Source organism: Ovis aries, chromosome 8 (assembly GCF_016772045.2).
Source record: "Ovis aries strain OAR_USU_Benz2616 breed Rambouillet chromosome 8, ARS-UI_Ramb_v3.0, whole genome shotgun sequence".
In the NCBI taxonomy this organism is placed as follows: domain Eukaryota; kingdom Metazoa; phylum Chordata; class Mammalia; order Artiodactyla; family Bovidae; genus Ovis; species Ovis aries.
In genome coordinates, this window is record NC_056061.1 from 21,567,125 (window position 1) to 21,588,681 (window position 21,557).

At 41.8% G+C, this 21,557-nt stretch overlaps 1 protein-coding gene across 3 annotated transcripts in view; it reads right to left on the reverse strand.

Moving 5' to 3' along the window:
* DSE (dermatan sulfate epimerase) overlaps positions 1 to 21,320 on the reverse strand; it is a 74,422-nt gene extending 53,102 nt beyond the window's left edge. For 2 of the 3 annotated variants that reach the window (XM_027972352.3, XM_027972351.3), the window contains exon 1: positions 21,113 to 21,320. The gene's annotated coding sequence lies outside the window, so the exon portion shown is untranslated. Of the gene's footprint in view, positions 1 to 20,722; positions 20,852 to 21,112 lie in introns of those variants that run through there. The other variant, XM_012182542.5, reaches the window with a different exon arrangement.
* Positions 21,321 to 21,557: the final 237 nt, after the last annotated feature.

Here is a 21,557-nt window from a genome sequence, read left to right on the forward strand (position 1 = left end):
ATGATGGACAGGGAGGCCTGGCATGCCACGGTTCATGGGGTTGCAAAGAGTCGGACACGACTGAGCGACTGAACTGAACTGAATGCTACTTAGGAAAGAACAGTAAAACGTGCACCACCAACCCCTCCCCAGAGCTCCTGCACCACCTCCACTAAGCTCAGCTCAACAGTAACCATTCTAATTTGCCCAACCCAATGGACAGGCCCAATAGTTAATACTGTGTTGGCCAAAAAGTTTGTTTGGGTTGTCCTGTAAGCCGAACAAACTTTTTGGCTTACCAAATCTATGTCTAGGACAGCTGACCCTCCCACACTAGAACTGGAGGTGCCCTTATTGATGAAGGGCTAAAACAGTCTAGTAAACAGACAACTGAATGCCCCTGACATTGTACCCTATGCCCTGGTAAACGCGTAGACTTTGCAGAAGTTTGCAGCTTCAGCTCCTTCTTCATGCTTCCACTGAACCCAAGTTCCCTTCCTGCTTAGGCCTCCAGTCAGGTTTTAGGCAAACCAATGGTCTGAGAGCACTAATATCTCTCAGCAGAGCTATATATTTCCTTCTCTGATCTATTTTAGGATTTGACTCTCAAAGAAACCTATTTCCAAGTATTTGAGAAACATCTTGCGGTGGTCTCACACATACTACTGCACCATTTCCATATGTTTTAAGTAGAATATACATATATATTTAAAGTTCTCCTCGCTTTTCTATTTCAATTTTATTAAATGCATCATTAGGGTAATTTTAAAAATTATTTTTCCTCAGTATAAAAATAAAACCTTATAGGTCCTTCGTAGACTTTTGTAGTGAAATAAATCTAACATTATTCTTAAATATATCAAATGCTAAGAAAACATATGGTTTTGGTACCATACAATCATTCCCTAAAATTATACTCCCTGATGTGTAAAGCCTATGGACTCAGCCAAAAAAGAAAAATTTAAAAACCAAGCACTCTTAATCAAAATGAAAGTTATTTTTTTACTGACGGCTTACTGTTTCCTTATTTAAGGGTGAAATGAAATATATCTCCCCAAAAAGTCATTTCCAAACAAAAGTCCACAATATGAAATTATAACATACGGAACCCCAAGAATTTACACAAACTACTGAGGGAGTAATCATAACCCTGAACCCACAGAGCAAAACCACACTCTGTAGAATAATGGTGTTCACCCCCTTCATACTCAATGCTGGAGAAAATTTAGGTTAGGTCTGTAAGTTAAGTGCCGCCCTGCACAGTGAAAGAAAATTTCCACGTGTCTCTAGGAAAGTTGTTTAGAAGATTCCACATTTTCTCATTCTACATTTTCTCTGAAGTTCACGTCTTTGCAACATCAACAACAGTAACTGTATAACTTCTTTATATAAGAAGGAGAATTAAGCTGGATTATATTTTTAAATGGTCATACATATTTTCTGGCGTCAAATCTGAAATCTCCATCTCGCATGCACCGCAGACTTTTGTTTGAGTAATTTAGTGGCTATCAAACTGAAGGTATATTCAGGCAGAGAGTTTTGCCTGCTTCGCATTCCTACAAAACTAAAAACCATTAAGATTCTGTTTTTGAGAGAGTGGCTGTCCTACAGAAAGCAGAGAGGAAGTAAAATTTTCATGGAGGCAAAGAGAGAACAGGATGGAGAGTAGGGGGAGAGAAGTATCTACAAAGCCACTGAAGAGACTACTAGAGTACTGAATTTTACCTGCAAAAATGCTCAAAGAGAAAATGAAATGGTTTTAGACTCTCTAAGACAAGCTGTAAGTAAATTCTAGTTTATCTAGCAGTGTAACAGTTGGATATCTTCTGATCAGTACTTGTTACAGTTTTCATGGATTTTCTTAATGACGACATGGGACGACAATATCCTATTTTCAGAATTTTTTATTCTTACATTATTTTCAGAGTAATCTAATGCTGAGTATGAAAGTGAAAGTCGCTCAGTCATGTCCAACTCTTTGTGACACCATGGACTATATAGTCCATGGAATTCTCCAGGCCAGAATACTGGAGTGGGTAGCCTTTCCCTTCTCCAGGGGATCTTCCCAACTCAGGAATCGAACCCAGGTCTCCTGCATTGCAGGTGGATTCTTTACCACATGAGTCACCAGGGAAGCCCAAGAATACCGAAGTGGGTGGCCTATCCCTTCTTCAGCAGATCTTAGTATAATTAAGTGTATTTCTTTTTTGGCATTCTGAATCTTTTAAAAAGCGGTAGCTTATGTATTTTAAGTTTTCCACTGTATTGTTTTCCAGAATTGGAATACCAATTCCCTACCTATACTGGGAGTAAGACTTTCTTGTATTTATTCATTAATTCAGCTATGTATTGAGCAGCCATAAACCTAGAAACTATATTAGGCATGAGGCTACAAGGTAAAATTTCTCCCTTAGTCCAAAGCAATTTATTTAACTTATTGTACCTGGCCCCAGAGAAAATCAGCAATCCTTTTTGTGTTCAAAATTTTTTGGAATCAAAGATTTTTCTACAAGAGTCTCAAAAACTAGCTTTGACTTTCTCAGCAATAGCTTTAAACATGAAAACACTATTTTCTGGCATAACTGACTAAAAGCATAAAGCATGTAAAGAAGATGAATAAAGATAATGAAGCCAAGAGCTAAATATAACCTCATACAGTTTCAAATAACAGTTAACTTAAACCAGGAGATGTCCATGAAAACTAAAGGAAAAATTTTCTTCCTGCCACAGATTCATAAGGGCAGACTGGTGAGGCTGGCCCAGGGGTCAGAGTGGCTTTTTTCACCACTGTGTGACTGTGGGCAAGCTAAACCAATTCCCTTACTTAAAATGAAGAGGACAATGGTACTTGCCTCACAGGCTGGTTGGGAGATTAAATGATATAACACCTAGAAAGTAATTAACACTTTCTGGTAAGGGTTCCCCCAAAATGCTAGTTCTCATCATTCACCTCAGAATCCAATTAGTGATTGAGGGCACAAGCAGGAGCCAGACTTAAGAGTTTGAATCCCCGCACCACCACATCCTTTGCGATGTTCCTGTTTCCTCCTCTGTAAAATGGATAAAATAATACATTCCTCACAGGGTTTCTATGATCTTAAATTAGCTTCAAGCATTAAAAGGGCCACTGCAATTTAGAAAGTGTTCAACAAATGCTAGCAGTTGTCATCATCTTGTCAATAAGAACACCAAGGTTAGTCCACAGGAGAGAAAGCGCGCCATGACACCAGGAGGAAGTGCTCACAAACCATCACTCACAGAGGGTTATTTTTAAAATAGGTACAATGCACCATGTATTCATAACCTTGTAGAGTCTTCAAAAGCCTACAAATACCAAATATTTTGACAAATATAAAGTATCTGATGCCAAGAAGTTGGTCTTTCTTCCTGCTCAATGGCTCATTTATAACTTTGAGGCTACACATTCCAAGTAACTGAACACATGTGAGGAGAAAATAAGTTTCTACATTTAATACTATTTCTTTGGCAACCAAATTTTATACAGAGAGATAAAGGTTATTGATAAACCATTCTGATTGTATATGTGCTCACCCAGTCAGAGAAATATCCTAAACATAGAAACAACAGTCTTGATGTTTAAAGATGAAAAACTTACTTCTGAACTTAAAATTTTTAAATCTTACATTTGATTGAAATACATTTTCTACTTCACATGAAAGTGAAGAAAGTGAAGTCGCTCAGTCGTGTCCGACTCTTTGAGACCCCATGGACTGTAGCCTACCAGGCTCCTCCGTCCATGGGATTTTCCAGCAATAGTACTGGAGTGAGTTGCCATTTCCTTCTCCAGGAGATCTTCCCAACCCAGGGATTGAACCCAGGTCTCCCACATTGAAGGCAGATGCTTTTACTATCTGAGCCACCAGGGAAGTCATAAATGGTATTATATATTAATTTTCAGTTAAGAATGTAATTCTTTGAATTTGTAGACATAAGTATCTCTAATTCTGTAACCAAATCTCCTTTGATTTTTGAGACATATGACTTCTTTTCTTGGCACCTGTGATGGTTACTTTTATCTGTCAATCTGACTGCAGCCATACAGTGCTCAGATATTTGATGAAACGTTATTTCTGGCTGTGTCTGTGAAAGGTTTCCTGAAGAGATTAGCATTAGAAGTGGCAGACTGAATAAAGCAGATTGCTGTTTCAGATGTAGGTGAGTCTTGTTCAATTCACTAAGGATCTGAATAGAACAAAAAGGCAGAGGAAGGGAGAAATCCCCTCTTCCCTCCCTTTCTCTCTGCCTTACTGATGAGCGTAGACATTATCTCCTCCCGCCCTTAGACTGGAACTTATACCGTCAACCTTTCCTGGGTTCTAGCTTACAGACAATCGCTTCCATAGCTGCATGAGTTGCATGAGTCAATTCTTCTGCCTCAACATCAACTTCCAGGCTACCCTCCCTCCTTTCTACCTCTTTCCTGACTCCAGTCAATACCACATACTTGGAGGTCAGTGCCTGTATTTTTCTAGCCCAGTATCTGCAAACTTCTGTGGGATAAGTCATGACAACAATTATATATTTTTCAGGCAAAGTACCACAAAATACATTTAACTTCTCATACATAATCTACTCTGGTTCATTCATTTACGTATTTACCTAAAACTATGCATATTTAGAATATGTTCTTATATCATCTCCTTCAGCATTAGGTCCTATAAATTTACCCTCTAATGATAATGATTCTAGGAAGCACTAATACCATGTTCAAAGCCCTACCTAGCTATGCAGGAAAGGGTTAACTCAAATCCTACACATTTCTAAGAAAGGACTGGCCCATGTCTGGTTCATGCGAGATGAGTTCTGAGCTCTCATTATATTCTATGTGATAAGAGGATTTTTGGGTGCCTGAGGCCTTGGGCCATGTGGTACTATTAATATCAGACAGTTTATACTAACAATGGGATTCACAATGAACTGTCTTTGCTCTGGGGGACCAGAATCTGAATAGCTAAAGTCAGTCATGCAGGCATTACAAGCTTCCACGACTGAACCCCAGTAAAATCCCTGAACGCCAAGGCTCAAGTGAGCTCCCCTGGCTGGCAACTCTTTGTGAGTGTTGTCACATATTCTTGCCAGGAGTGGAACTTCATTAGCAGAGGACGACGGAAGCCTGTGCCCGGTTCCTCCCAGACTTCACCCCGCACACCTTTTCTCTTCACTGATTTCAGTCTCTCTCCTTCGGCTGTTAAACTATAACCACAATTCTAACAGCTTTTTGAGTCCTTCTAGTGAATCACTGAGCCCAACCATGGTCTTGGGGAACTCCCTGACCTCCTTTTTAGTTCAATGATCTAAATTTCTGTTAGAATTCTGAAAGTCTTGCTATAGCACTTTGTCCCATTACATAAGAAAACGTCATGATACTTTCACCAACTCTTTCTCCTTACTCAACTTCTGATATTGTTCCATTTTAAACCCCCCAAAATGATTGTGTCCAAGGATGTTGCTGTTGAAGCAAAGGACACAGCAGAATACTGGACTTAGTATTAAACGGCTTAAAAGCTTTAGATATTGTCTAAAAATGAAATACATAATGTTAGCTGGAAAAGCTTAGAAGACTTTCACTAGGAAGTAATTTGCTGGCACTAAACATACCATTCCAGTTCATTTGTTTAAAATTAAAATGTCACTTATTGGATGGTACGTATGGAGTGATGCTTTTAACACTATACACAGTTCTTTTTCGTCTCTTACTTATATTTAAGCATTCTTCCATTTTTTAATCTTCTTTTTTTTTTTTTTTTGTCTTCACATTCTCAAACTTTTTTTATGTGTAGTTTTGTTCTCATCCTCCTTTTTGTCTCACGGATCATAGTTCCTTGGCATTAAAATCCCTGAGTACTTTCCAAATGTCCTCCTATGAATCATAATCAAAACTCAGAATACCACAGACTTGGTTTGCAGAACAAAGATACAGAGATGTAATTAACCCAAAGACGCAGGCACTGCCGTCTCAGACTTCCCCATCTCAGTCTCAATTACTGGCAATCAATCCTGCCAGAAATTCAGGCCCAAACTCCCTTCCTTCCCTTCCCCGCTTTGTCTCCATATTCAAACCATCAGCAAATTCTGTTGGCTCCATTCTCAAAATAATCCAGAATCCAGCCACTTTCGCCACCACCGTAACAGCCTAAGCCACATCATGTCTTGCCCAAATTACTGCAATAGCTTCCAAACTAGTCTCCCTGTCTTTGCCCTCACCTCCAGTGGTCATTCTCAACACAGGAGCCAGAGCTGACCTGTTCAACCATAACTCAGATTATGTCACCACTCTGGTTAAAACCCTCCAAAGGTTTCCCATCTCATGTACCAACATGTGTGCTTGCTCAGTCGCGCAGGTCATGTCTGACTCTTCAAGAACCCGTGGATTGTAGTCTGCCAGGCTCCTGTGGCTGTGGGATTTGCCAGGCAAGAATACTGGAGTGGGCTGTCATTTCCTCCTACAGGGGATCTGCCTGACCCAGGGATTGAACTTGCATCTCCTGGGTCTCCTCCAGTGGCAGGAGGATTCCCTACCACTGCCTCACCTGGGAAGTCCCAAAGTACCACCAATAGCTCTCAAGTCATTATGTGGACCGGTTGTGGAGTCTCCACATCCTACAACTCTCCTCCCTCCCAGTCACACAGTCTCTCTATCCTTATACACATGTGGGCACTCCCTTCCCAGCGCCTATGAGCTTGTTCCTGCCCCAGACATCTGCACGGCTTGCTCCCTCACTTCAAGTATTTGCTCAAATGTCACTTTCTCAGTGAGGCCAGATGTGACCATCTCATCTAAGCTACATCCTTACCACGTTTAACCACCATCACTCCCTAAACTCCCTTCTGGGTTTTATTTTCCTTCATGGCACTTATAACTCTCTAATTACTGTACAACCTACTTATTTTTTGTGTGCCTGGCTTCCCCCTCTAGAATGTAAGCTCCATGAGGGCACTTTGCTTTTTGCTATATCCCCACCACCTAAGCATGCCCAGCACTTAAGAAACAGAGAATATTTATGGAATTGATGAATTTAATGAACGTGTTTAAGATGCAAAGCTTTAAATACTCAGAGATAACTAAACATATGGTTAGATAACTATATAAATACAACTACATAAAAAGAAAAAATAAAGATCTTTTGAGTATAACTTTTGGAGGTAAAATGTATTACAATGCCTGAACTTTAAAATTAGACTGCTGAGTGTGATTATTAATGACAGAGTTGACTGAGAGCTGCCCTCTGCCCAGCACCCTTCCAACCCTCACTCAGGCAAAGCCCCAGGTATACCCTTGACTGTGGTTGGCTCCTGTACCCCCAAGCCCACCATGTCCTGGTCAACATGCCTGGCCTGCTTCTGACCACAGTCCACTCCCTGAGGATTCCCTGCTGTTTCCCAACATTCTACGAGTGGTTTTCATGGGTTTCCTGACAGTTTTCTCCTAAATGTCACCTCAAAATTTTCAGCCCCTTTTGCATGGGATTAGACATACTGCTCCTCCCCTTTCTCCAAGCTCAGACCAGCCAGGCCTCCTTCATGCAGGATGACTGCATATGCTGAGACTTTCACTGAGGATCTTCTGTTCTGAAATTTAAGTTTCAAATTTAAATTTCCTTCATGTCCCTTGTTTTAACCACATTCCCAAAGATTATCATCATAATGTAATGGTTTGTTATAAAGGTTTTATTATTGCTATTATTTGGATATTTTATTTTAAATTGGAGGATAATTGCTCTGTAATGTATGTTGGTTTCTGCCCTACAACAATGTGAATGAACATTAAGTATATATTCTTTTCCTCTTGAGTCTCCCTTCCACCCCACCCCTCTAGGCCATCATAGAGCACCAGGTTCAGCTCCCTGTGCCATACAGCAGCTTCCCACTGGCTATCTATTTCACACATGATAGTGCATATATGTTGATGCTCCTGGAAATTAAAAAAAAAAAAAAATCCTCTGTACTGCCAACATTTCTTTTATGCAGAGATGTCAAAAGAATAAGGGTGCTTTCTAATTAATTATTCTTCCTTTCACACCTACATTATTCCGATTATTTTGTGCTATAAACTCCTTGTGACAGTTTTTATAGTTCGGTCTATAAAACATTACTAGTCAAGAAACAATTTTTGAGGAGATATGTTACTAGACAGTGGAGACCATGCATGCTATGAAGAATAAGACAATAATTTATGAATTGATGGTGACAGATTCACAGGCCAAAACACATTTTCCTGCCAGAAATAGCCCAACTCAGAGCCTGAAACTGCCAGATATTTAATGTTTGTGTCTGTATGTTCTAGGTCATGAACATTTAACTTGGTGTCTATATCCTCATATCAGTGAATTTGCTGCATTTTTTTCTGACTTTGGCATTCTATTCTGGTAGTGGTAGCCCCATTCTTTGTATCTAAAACTAGGAATAACACCTCTCATATCCACCCTACTCATTTCACCCCATCTCTGCTCATGGCCAGATTCTACCTAGCTATTTCTTTTGGTCAAACCTGAAGGAATTCTCTTCATCCATGCTGGAGAAAACTCCTCTTGTACTGATTTTATTTCTTAGACCTTCTTCTTATGTTCTGTCCTACATGAATGTGGAGACTAGATGACCATTTGCCAAGTCAATTCCTGAGTTAAATGGGCAGAGATGACACTTAAGATGCTCCAAATGAAAGATTCTGTGAAGTAATTTTGACTCTTTCAGCGATACATCCTTTATTGTGCTCTCCATGGAGGCTGAAAGCCATTCCCCCCAACCCACAAGCAAGATGGGAACCAGCCTCTTCCGTTCCTGGGGCCACCTTAGTTTTCTCAGTGACTCGTCAGGGGTGACTCTCCTGGCACGTTCATCTCTTGCAATCATTATTTGTCTCTGTACTCTTTTTACTCTTCCTGGGTCATTTCTATTGTTTTGGAATATTTCTCAACCTCTCAGTGATTTGGGAAACTCAGCGCTAAAAACCTGTGTGCACACAAGTAGTCGTGTCCAACTCTTTGCAACCCAATGGACTGTAGTCCCCCAGGCTCCTCCGTCCATGGGACTGTCCAGGCAAGAATACTGGAGTGGGTTGCCATTCCCTTCTCCAAGGGATCGTCCCAACCCAGGGATCAAACCCACATCTCTTACATCTCCTGCATTGGCAGGCAGATTCTTTACCATTAGCACCACCTGGGAAGCCCAGAGGCATCAATTTCTACCTTACCTCACAGCTGCATATCTACTCACTTACTCATTTTCAATTAACTCCTCAGCAAAATCCTTATTCTGCAACATTAGATTTTTGCCTCTTTTCAAAAGTATTCAATTCTTCCTTTATCACCTATACTTGGGGACAGTAACATATCATCCAAATTTACAGAGAAAATTGAAATTATCCAGGTGGCTCAGAGGTTAAAGCGTTTGCCTGCATCTGCCTGCAGTGTAGGAGACCTGGGTTCGATTCCTGGGTCAGGAAGATCCCCTGGAGAAGGAAATGGCAACCCACTCCAGTATTCTTGCCTGGAGAATCCCATGGACACAGGAGCCTGGTGGGCTGCAGTCTACCGGGTTGCAAAGAGTCAGACACGACTGAGTGACTTCACTTTCAAACTTACCTTAATATATTTATCTCTAATTCTAAATGGAAAGAAGTCATGGAGAGTGCCATCCTGCAAAGATAGAAGAAAGGCAAAAAGATCTTTTCAGGACTTAGGGAGCACACAAATATCCAAGGCCAACCATGCACAATGTGTCCACTGATGTTCAGGAAACAGTGCAAGTCCAGACAAAGAGGAGGCAGAAGAGCCATGGATAGCTCATTACTTATTTCCCATAAAACCACAGAGGCCTCCTCTTTTCTACAGTCCTTTAGGCATGTCATGGCATAGTGTAGTAGACTCAAAAGGTCTAACTTGAAATCAGTAATGGGTGGAATTGGGTCCTACAAAAATTCCTGTGTTGGAGTTTTAATACCCAAGGCCTCAAAATATGACCTTATTTGGAAACAGGGTCCAAATAAACCACAGATATAATTAAGATATAACAATTATAATTAAGTTAAGATGAGCTTACTGGAGTAGGATGGGCTCCTAATCCAATACAATGGTTATCTTTATAAAAAGGGGCAGTCTGATGACAGAAATGCATAACCACGGAGAATGCCAGGATGAGACGCAGCACAAGATCAGGGTGAAGTGTCCACAAGCCAAGGACACTGAAGACGGACAGAAATCACCAGAAGCTGGGAGAAAGGAATGGGGCTGGCTCTCTCGGCCGTGGAAGGAGCCAATCCTGCTGATGCTTGCATTTTGGACTTCTAGCCTCACAGAACTGTGAGACAGTAGATTTCTGTTGTGTGAGCCACTCAAGTGGAGGTACTTTGTTACAGCAGCCCTAATAAACTATACACAGTCCTAGTCTTACAATGTTCTCATTCCTAAAATTGTTGTTGTTCGCTAAGTCATGTCCAACTCTTTGCAACCCCATGGACTGCAGCACTCCAGGCCTCATTCCATTCCTAAAGTAGGGATCGTAATTTTTATTATATCTACACCAAAGGCTGCTATAAACAATAAACATATATAGTGCTTACCAAATACTAGGAACTATGCTAGGTAGTTCACATGGGTTAACTCATTTAATCTTCACCACAATGCCGTAACACAGATACTAATATCGTCCCCTTTTCATAGCTGAGGAAACCGAGGCACAGCAGAAAAAAAGTGAAAGTGGAAGTCGCTCGAAGTGTTGGACTCTTTGCAACCCCATGGACTGTATAGTCCATGGAATTCTCCAGGCCAGAATACTGGAGTGGGTAGCCTTTCCCTTCTCCAGGGGATCTTCTCAACCCAAAGATTGAACCCAGGTCTCCCACATTGCGGGCAGATTCTTTACCAGTCAAGGTCACACAGGAAGTGAAGGGGCCAAGATATAAACCCATGCAGTCCGACAGTATTACCCATGAAATAACTATCTTTGTAAACTATCAAGGTCCTTCCAAATTAAATAAATCGCCATCATCATAACCACTTTCCTACTCAAGAGCCTCTATTTCCCACAGCAGAAATAACAATTTTCTCCTCCAAGAGCTTCCACAGTCTAGTTCTGGCCCGTCTCTTCAACATTAGCATTCACTTCCTTCCCACACAAACTCTCCCTTCACGCTTAACTGCTCATCCTTGCTTGAGCACGACTCATATTTTATCCTTGATTCCTACTGTTACTCTCTCTGAGGGTTCCCTCTGCCTGCTCCACATCAACCTCGTACCTTTCTCAAAGAGCACAGTGCTATCTACGAAGCATTCCCTAGCAACTCTATCCACAAGTGCCCTCCCCTAGGGCCCCATACACACATTGCTCAATACTCTTTGAGAATTCAGGGAAGATGCCAACCCAAGAAAGTGCACCTGCCCTTTTATAAAATGGTAAAACAAAGAAAATATCTACACAAACCACTAAAGAAAAAGGAAGTAAGAAAACTCCCTGACAGCGCAGTAGTTAGGCCTCTGAGCTGCCATTGCAGGGGCATGGGTCTGATCTCTGGTTGGGGAGCTAAGATCCTTGAGGCCAAAAGAAAAAGAATTGTATGAGAATTACAAAGTACTATTGAAATTTTTAGAAATCAATACTTCCAACTGAGTTGAAGAAGGATGGCTGCACTGAGGGGCATCTGAACTGGGTCTTAAAAAGGGATCAGGAAGAATGTCTATAGCTAGCTATCTATAACTATCTTTATCTCCACTAATTAACACACTCAGTACTAATAACATGCACACTGAGTTACTTGAAGATACTTGTTTTCTCCTTTTCTCACATTTATTGTTTCAGTCCTCTCTGAATCCAAAAGGGCTCTGAGACAGATCTCACCTGCTCAGGTATAAGCTGCTGGGAGGTGGGGATCTTAGATCCCCTTAGATCTTCTTTGTCTTCCCTATGGTGTCATGCACGAATGATTATGTGCAACACAGGCCTTCAAAAAGATTTGTGGAAAACAAGGAAAGAATTCATGAAGAAGGTACAGAAGATAGGAGAGAGACTGTCATGAAAGAAGATAAGGGAATTTACATGATTTTTCTAAGAAGTTCTCCTTGACCTGGCGGCTACCCCACTCCTTAGCTCACTCCTCTTCCTGCGCCTTTGCTTAGCTGGTGGCTGTGCTTGCAAGGCTTTCTCTCCTCCCCCTTTTGGCATAAAATCCTCTGAGGTGCAGTTCATTTTCCCCTCCTTGCTGAGTGTTCTTCGCCCACGTAACCCTCACAGACATCTTTCTTCCTGCAATCCTGTTGCAAGGATTTGTCTGTTTAACACTTAATTGTTCTCATAAAGTTTCATACTCGGTTATCCTTCTCCAACCAGACTTTATAGCTCCCGAAGGCTGGAATCCATGTCTTTTTTTTTTTTTTTGCACGCTGCCCCGCTTCGGCTCCAACCAGACGTCCCCTCAAACATGAAGTACCTGGCAAGTACTTGCTGAATGACTAAATCCTTTCAGTATTTCTATCGCTAAAGTAGAACGTTCTTTCATCTGACTCTCAGGTTCAAAAGTACACTGGAAAAAGTTATATATCAAAGCATTCATTCCTGGTAACACAGATTTATCTTTTCTAAAACTTGCAATCACTGAACCAAACTTCAGTGGCTTCACCAACAAGAAAAAACGGTGTAAGCACACAAAGAAGGGTCTGTTACATAACCACCCGAATACTGTTAACTCCATTCAACTTCTTTAGGCACAGGATTTATCATTTTATGGCAATTTAGTAGTATAAATACTGCCAACACATTTCTTCCCCAAGAAAGAGATATTGAAAGTGGCCCAACTTACCCTAAAACTTGCCAGATTACATTTAACAAGTTGAGGTGAAACTGAATTTTTCAAGTTCCTACAGCAGACACTCAAATACCATTTGTTAATTTGAATTTTATTTAGAATAACTCTATGCAAGTCACAGTAAATCTAAAAACTATTGATGCTGAAGAGCTTGGAACCCTAACAGAGCACGTGATTAACAGGATGAATCCAATCTGAATAATACTGGTTTCCTTAAGAGAAAAAAAGTGGATCTTAAATTTTTGCACTAAAGTTTAAGAAATGATAAACTGAACTATTGGATAAAAGTAATAGGTCAATTATTATTCTGCTCTCTGTTTCACCTGGGTTCTCATTAGAACCAACATGCTCTAACTTGTGAAAGACTTACCTTCAAAATAGAGGAAAAGAGAAGAAATCAACCTCATACCTAAGGGAGACAGCCAAAGACACTTTAACTGGTTAACTCTACAGGCTTTTCAGTGATTCCAAGAAATCAGTTTCCTCTGAGAAAGGTTAACTGTGAAAAACATTTCAAAATTGCTTTAAAACTATGGGCTGTAAAACTAAGTGGAAACATTCCATTTCAGCTGCCTAAGACACTGACATTGTTGGGCTCCTGTTCTTGGCACCCCCCAAACCCACTGACCCAATATTGGCTGAGTCTGTTTTCTAACACCTTTAGCAGCATCAGTATGAACATGCTTTTAAGATGATTACATCTTAAGTCCTGCCTAATTTTATTACTGTGAAAAAACACGACCACTGGCCTGAAACCACAAATTAATTCTACTAGAGTCTATTTTCCTGAACAAAAATGAAACAAAGCTCACGTTCTGTTTCTATACATGCCATTCTTTTTAACCAAAAATACTGCTGTTAAGAAGTCTGGAATACAAGCGAAGTTTCCAAGCTCTTTCTGACATGGGCAACCTCTATGTTTTGACCACATGGCTAATGAATGCCCCATACATTCATGTGACCACTGTTGCAGTCTAGTTCTACTATAAAAATGGGGTAGAGAAATGTAAAAGATATTACTGAAAGTCCAAATGGAACACCACAATCTGCTGCCAAGCCCTTTTTAAAAAAAGATTTTCTAAAATAAAAAAGAAATGCAGCGGAAAGTGATCCGTTTGAGGAGAAAATAGATTGAGCATAGGGGAGAAGGGCTTTCAGACGCAATCTTATGCATGATCAATATTTAACCAGTTAGCAAATATTAATACTTTGCTCTAATAAATAAAAATGCTAAGTAGAAACTATAGACAACTTTATTTCAAACACTAAAACTCACCATATCTTTTACATTCACATAATTAAGTCACTTTTAATTTCCAAGATTTTCAAATCCAGATGAGCAGCAGGATTAAAATTAGAATCCCAGAAGACAAATGCTAACATCCCTCCTGGACAACCTCACTTAAACCTTTCTAAACAGAGAAGAACTCAAAGGCCTCCTTCATAAATCCATTCTAAAGGTTAAAACATTCAGAAAAACTTCCCTGTATTTAGCATAAATCCCTCTTGATGCCTGCTGTAAGTCGATTTCCTCTTCTTTTTCTTCAGGGAAGATGGAAAACAGCTGTTCAACATTCCCTTTCAGGCCCCTTTTTCCTTCCTGCCAGGCCCATTTCCCCCTTGGGAGAAGTGTAAACACTGCAGGTGATTCCTAAATCCAGCAGGCCCCTACCTGATTATCCAAGGGGCTGGTGAGGCCGGCCCCATGCGAGCCTCCTAGGATGCTGTCATCCAACTGCCAAGGCCCCAAGAAGAGGCCTTCTTTACCAGAATTTGCGGAATTCCAGAAATCCTTTACTTAGAGTCTGTCTTCAGATATAGTCAAGACAACAAAAATAGCGCTGTGTCAAGAAGAAAAGCTGACAGTCAGAACTGTAAAGAAGGTAAGCAGTGTTCTCCCGCAGCCTGACAGTCTTCACTACCACTCTACCCGGTGTCAGGGTGTTGAGTGCACCCTGGCATGAAACATTTTTAAACTACTTGGTGATTTTTATCATGCAATTCTTGAGTTCCTTTGTCACTGACGCAAAGTTTCTGGATGTAAGCTTACTTTAGAAATGCAATAACCCTTTCAATACTCCAAGGTACAGAACTACTCTAAATGAAGGTGTCAATCTGTAGCCTTTTATTTCTTTTTCTTCACTTTTTAAAATATGTTTATTCGAAATAAATGAGCATTATTCACAGCGCTTCTCTGCTCCTTTTTTCCTGCTACCTCTGTTTCCTTTGCATACTGTCCTGTTTTTTTTTCATAATGGGTATTTTAGAGGGATGACAATTCCCCCCGCCCAGTCTGCCAAAGATCCCTACATCCATTTCATACGAATGCAGATGATCAAATTCTAATGAAAGTGACTTCAGCATGGATTTCCAATCCCTAAGAAGTAGAGGGACTGTGCTGTCACAGTCTGAAGAAGAGGATTTGACAGTAAAATGTATGCAAAGATAAGGAAGGGCGCTTTTGGTTTCCGGAACAGAACAGACTTGTTCAAGAGGCCCATGGCCCTCAGCCAATTACCATGCTCCATTTGATCTTTCTGCTGGGGAGGACTGTCGCTTCATCGAGGACATCACTGGCATCCCCTGGTTCACCAACCGTGCTCCCAGTCTATTTTTTAAAATCAGTAATCTCTACTAGGTTCACACCGCAATCTGCTGATCACTACATTTTACACTAATGCTGTTAACTCCCACTTCAAGAATTGCTAACAAATATCCCCATTTTTCTCACAATAGTCATTAGACTCCAACAGTAAAGCCAGTACATTGCCTGTGTACTTTTATCAATAAAAATATTATAGACCCACAGCTTGGTGAGCCCATTTCCTTTACAAATTCTTTTTAAGAGTTATGAAATGCTGACTCAGCTTTGTTGTGGTATAACATCTGCACACATTAAATCCCTTTTGCTTAGTAGCTAAGTTTGTTACACATGAGAAAAAATGCAAAAACCTTAATTTAATCAACAAATTTACAACCCTATGGCATCTGTATATGAAATGAATATTTCAAATGGAAAGATTTAAATGACAGCTTTTTAAATGACTGTGGACCTACTCAATTTCTACTGAATGATCATGTACAATAAACACACAGGGAATTTTACTATGATAATCCTAATATTTTCCACTAATTAAGTAGAGAGGCCCTGTTAATTCCATAAATAATACCAAAGATATTTTTCGCATGTGGACACATACATACACTGAGTTGCAAATTCTCTCTGTCTAGAGCAAAGCAGATGGGTGCAGTCTACAATGGATACATGACATGCCCATAACTGAGAGTTAACTACACACATGTGTTTTGTTATATTTTTAAAAACAGGACTACACTTACCTAATGGTTATAACTATTCTCAAATATAAAGTGCCCAAACAAATCATGCTATTACCAGGACGTTTACAGCTTCTACATATTACTAAAGAGGCAAATTCTGTTCTTTCAGAAATTGTTTACTAACATTTGATGACAACACTTACCAAGATCATGTTTATGGACTACCCCAAGGGAGTTGGAACAAATAGAAGGAAATCCAGTGGTAATGTTAAAGCACATTAAAATTCATAGTGTTATCTGGAATTAAGGACAGAACTCCATTCAAGAAATAAACAGATGGAACTTGCCTGGTGGTCCAGTGGTTACGACACCACGCTTCCAAAGCCAAGGGGTGCAGGTTCCATCCCTGGTCTGGGAACTAAGATCCCACATGCTGTGTAGCATGACGGGGTGGGGTGGGGTGGGGTAGAGGTGGGAAAGCAATCATTCTCCAATAAAAATTACTTTTAAAAAAAGCAATTGTACTCCAAACAAATTAATTTTTAAAAATTTAAAAAAAAACAAACAACACAGATGGTCTCAACCATCATTTCTTCTTTTCCCAAAGTAAAATCATTCCCTTTTCTTTTCTGTGGTATTTAACAGGCTCTCTAAACACTCTGCCTCCTGCAGGTTTATACTCTTCTGGGCATCTGACAGAGGATCTGAAATCCATACCCTTGATAGGCTGGAGCTTGCTGAGACACGCAGACGGCAGCAACACAACTGGTAAAACACCCAAAAACTTGAAGCCAGCAAATGAGAGCTGAGCAATGAGCACAGGGCTCTGTGGGAATCAGAAGAGGCCCCAGGATGGAACTCTTATGAGGATGGTAAGAGATAAGCAGAGTGAGGAGGGTGCTGTGGGAAGAGGGCCCCAAAACAGCCAGTTTACAGAAGCCTGGAAAACACATAAGCGAGCATTCCAGGGAGCTGACATTTCATGGACAGTAATGAGTAGTAAATGGGATAATAAATTAGATCTGTAAGAAAATGAAATGTAAGAGTCTTTAATAACATGGATATGGAATCATAAAGGAGAAAAGTAGAATAAAATACGCCATTTAGGTTAATCTCATATGTAAAATAGGCCACTAATTACTTGTAAATGACAGACAAGTCTCTTCTTTTCATGGTATTTCCATTTCTACAGCCCTAAACTAAGGATAAGACATCTACTCTATTTCACTCTTCATTTCCACAAGGCTAAAAAATGAAAATATTAGAATTCTTTGAAAAAATATTGAATTACTTTCTCATGCTCACGCTCAGTCACTTCTGACTCTGCCCCGCCATGGACTGTAGCCTACCAGGCTCCTCTGTCCATGGGATTCTCCAGGCAAGAATACTGGATGGGTAGCCATTTCTCCCTCCAAGGGATCTTCCCCACCCAGGGATCAAACCCACCCTTCCTGTGTCTCTTGCATTGCAGGAAGGTTTTTTACTGCTGAGCCATGGGGAAGCCCTAGGCAGTTTTAAATAGAAGCATTCACATAGCTGTATGATCTACCAGGGACTCTTATTTTCCTTCCATTGTCTAATGCACAGGAATTCATAAGCAAGAATTTATTAACCCTAATGTCTCCTTTTTATCCTGTCCACAACACTACCTTTTTTTCTAGTATGATTCTTACCTGTAATATCTCTCCACCACCCCCTAATCAAACCACTCTTCTACGTCCAAGTAGGAGCTGTGAAACACTAAAGTTAGACGGGTAAGAACCTGGGACTACATTGATTTACTAAAATATATAGAAAGATTTTCTTTAAAGAAAAATTACTTCAATTAAAAATATTATCCACTTAATGCAAGGTTTCACTTTTAAAATATATAATTTCCTGCAAGAGTTGGGCATTAGGATCAGTCAGACTTTTTGAAATTCATCCATTTCTAATTACTGCCATCATCAAATAGAAGCATGGTTCAGTGCCACTGAAATCTAGGACTTTAAACTCTACTTCCAATCTGCCCTTAATTCATCAGATGAATTTCACTGGGAAGTAATTTCATTTTGGTACTCTGAACTTGTACACTTGCCTAATTCCCATGTCAGGCACTGACTCTTGGTTTAGATTACACTGTGTCATCCAAATATCCAGTGCTAATTTGGTGACCCCCAACAAGTTTTTTTTCTACAAATCAACAAGCATACGTGCTAAGTCACTTCAGTCACATCTGACTCTGTGATCCCATGGACTGTAGCCCACCAGGCTCCTCTGTCCATGGGATTCTCCAGGCAAGAACACTGGAGTAGACTGACAGGCCCTCGTCCAGGGAATCTTCCCTACCTAGGGACTGAACGCGTGTCTCTCACGTCTCCTGCAATGGCAGGCAGGTTCTTTACCACTAGGGCCACCTGATTACCATGCGTGAAGATAATGTAATTCCAAGATGAGAAAATCCTAAGGCGTTTTATAATATAGTCAAAAGAACTGTCCTGTCCTCTACTTGGAGCCATTCTTTCAGAAGGATTGCTGGACATGGCATCTCCACCTTACCCACTCCTTCATAATAGTAAAGATCCAGCGCTTCTCAGCAAACGGAATAAAAGTATCCACTACAATGATGACCTTCCCTCTACAAGAGGGTCTTGATCTCCTCAAAGGCCTACCACAAACATATTCTAGCATAAAAAAAGTTATTTCTTTTTTTTTAATTTATGGGGGAAGAAGGTGAAAAAAGGATAAGAACATGTACTATATTTAGGACTCAAACATGCTAATGATATTGGGCCTTTTCACATGGCGCTAATGGTAAAGAACCCCCACCAATGCAGAAATCATGAGAGACACGGGTTCAGTCCCTGGGTGGGGAAGATCCCTGGAGGAGGGCATGGCCATCTACTCCAGTATTCTTGCCTAGAGAACTCCATGGACAGAGGAGCCTGGAGGAATACAGTCCATGTGGTTGCAAAGAGTTGGGTATGACTGAAGCGATTTAGCATGCATGCAAGTAATATTTAATACACACTGCAACTACAAAATGCTAATCTTTTACTAGTTTCTTTACCCCTTCAGGAAACAAACATTATTGATACAGTAAAACCCCAATCTAAATGCTGTATCTTCCTTTATTCCTTTCCAATCATTTGTTGAAACTGTAATATTGAGTGGAAATCATGTAATTTCTTTCATGGGACAGAGTGTCATCCAAGGCAAGTAGAAATAAATATCAAAATATTCAACTACAAATGTTAAGAAATGTATAAACAAATATCTTACTGCTTAATTGCAGAATGTATTTTCATCTATGATCTTAAAATACTTTTTCAGAGATTAAAAGAAACCTTTATAATGAGGTCTTGGGAAGGGCAGTACAACCTCAGTGAAGAACCTTTCCTTCTGGATGACCATCAGATCCCCTCAAGGGAGCACTGTGGGATATTGGACAGATCAACAAAGCTCACTGAAAACATGTTATTAGCTAATTTGTGGACTAACTTTATAAATCCTAAAGTAGACAGACACACAAATGTTAGGTATTATGATGGTCCTGACTTCATGTGGCAAACCTAGCTAACTTCTTACACAGTCTTTCCCATAACCAGGCCCCAAACCTCAGAGAGAGGAACTTTAAAATCATTCCACCCAGCAGGCCCAGGAAGGTGCTGATAATTCCTTCAGTGACAAGGGGTCTATACTGTTTTCTGTTGCAAATTTCCCTTCTGTCCACATTTTCTTTTCTCTATTTTTATAGAACACATCTTACCTGAACACTTTACAAAAGGACACATATCTGTATGGTAACCTTGTAGTACATGATACACAAATACTCAGATAATCCTATATTTTATTTCTTCCATGAATCCTGCAAACAATTTGGGGATCTCATTTTAGAAGTAGTCAGAAAATTTGATAAAATATTGCATATCCTATTTCATTTCATACAGATTATCATTTATTGCAAAATTTAAAAAAAAAAAAAAACCTGAAGAAAAGGAAATTCCTGAAAGGTTAAGGTCTATTATGTGAAAAATAAAATACTGGGGGGAAAACTGTTTTGAAACTATTTCTCAGTGAGAACGTCCGTTCTCAAATTTAATGTCAACTAAACCATGACTCTCTAAAGCATGACTAATGAAAAAATGTTTAAAAGAACCTTATAACATGGAGATCCCTAGAAACTAAAAGTGTCATTTCCTGATCTAAGGAATTCCAAGTAAGTGAGGTTCACCTCCTACTTCTAAGCAATGGATTCGGTTTCAGCCTTCAGTGCCCGCCAGCCTGAGCAGAGGTTGATGCCTCAGACAAGCGATGAAAATGAGAAAATTCTGAGGTCACAAACTTAGCTTAGATTCCATCCGCGACAGATCCAGAGCCCATGTGGCGTTGCTCACAGAGCTTCCCAGCCTGTGAGTCAAGCACGCCCCACCCCCCTCCCCACCACCAGGGACTGCCTGGGAGTGAGGTTTACCAACAATTTCCCCAAGTGTCGGTGGAGCCGGGCGGCTTCGGAATCCGGCGTCTAGGGAGGCTCGGGACGTGCTTGCCTGGCTCCCACAGTCGCAGAGGCGGGCTGCCAGCACCAGGACCGGCACACCCGACCACCACCCCCCCAATTAACAGGGAGACGGAGGGAAAGGAGGGCGCGAAACTGTGCCAACCTACCAGGCAGAGGGAAGCCGGAGCCTCCGGCAGTCCGGGAAATCGCAGCTGGGCCGGCCGAACCCGACGCACCGAAAAGTGATCTCCGAGTTCTTACCGTGCGCCCAGCTCTGCGCTGGGTGCCCAAGGGTTGGAAAGGGACTCAAAGCTGCCCCGCCGCCGGGGAAACTCATGGCTCCAGCTTCACGCCTCGCGCGCCCCCCAGCAGAGCTGGGCTCGGGCGCGCAGGTCGCGGCGCTCGGCGCCCGGCGGGGGACGTGGCTCTCCGCTTGCCTCCCGCCGGCTCCCGGCCAACGACCCGCCCGAGACTCCGGAAGAAAGCTGCGCGGCGCGGGGTCCAGAGCGACGTCCGCCGCGCGCCGCTGCCCACCACTCGCGCGCCCCTCCGCTTACCGCTCCCCGCCGCGGTTTCGTCCTCTCGGGCGTCGCCTCTCCAGCTTGGGCCCAGGCTCCGGAACCCCTTCCCGGCCCCCTTCTCTGCAAGGCGCCCGGGCCCCCGGCGCCCTCGGAGCCGAACCCTCAGCGCGCCAGCCGCGCCATGGGTGCGGGTGGGCGCCGCGCCACAGGATGCGCCGCTGCAGCCTCGGGCGGCGCTACTGCTAGCCGGGCCGGCGCGGGCGGGTGGGTGTGGGCGAAAGGGGAGGAGGGCGGGACGCGGCGGGCGCTGAGGCTCGCTGGAGGGAGGAGGAAACCGCAACGTCACCAGAGCCCCGGGCGGCGAGGATGGGAGGGGGGAACGGGGACCCCTTCCCGCTGCGGGACCCCGACCTCCAGCCCGCCCCGCTTTCTCGCCCTCCTCCTCTCCGAGGACTCGCGGCTGTCGGCCTTCGCCTCCACT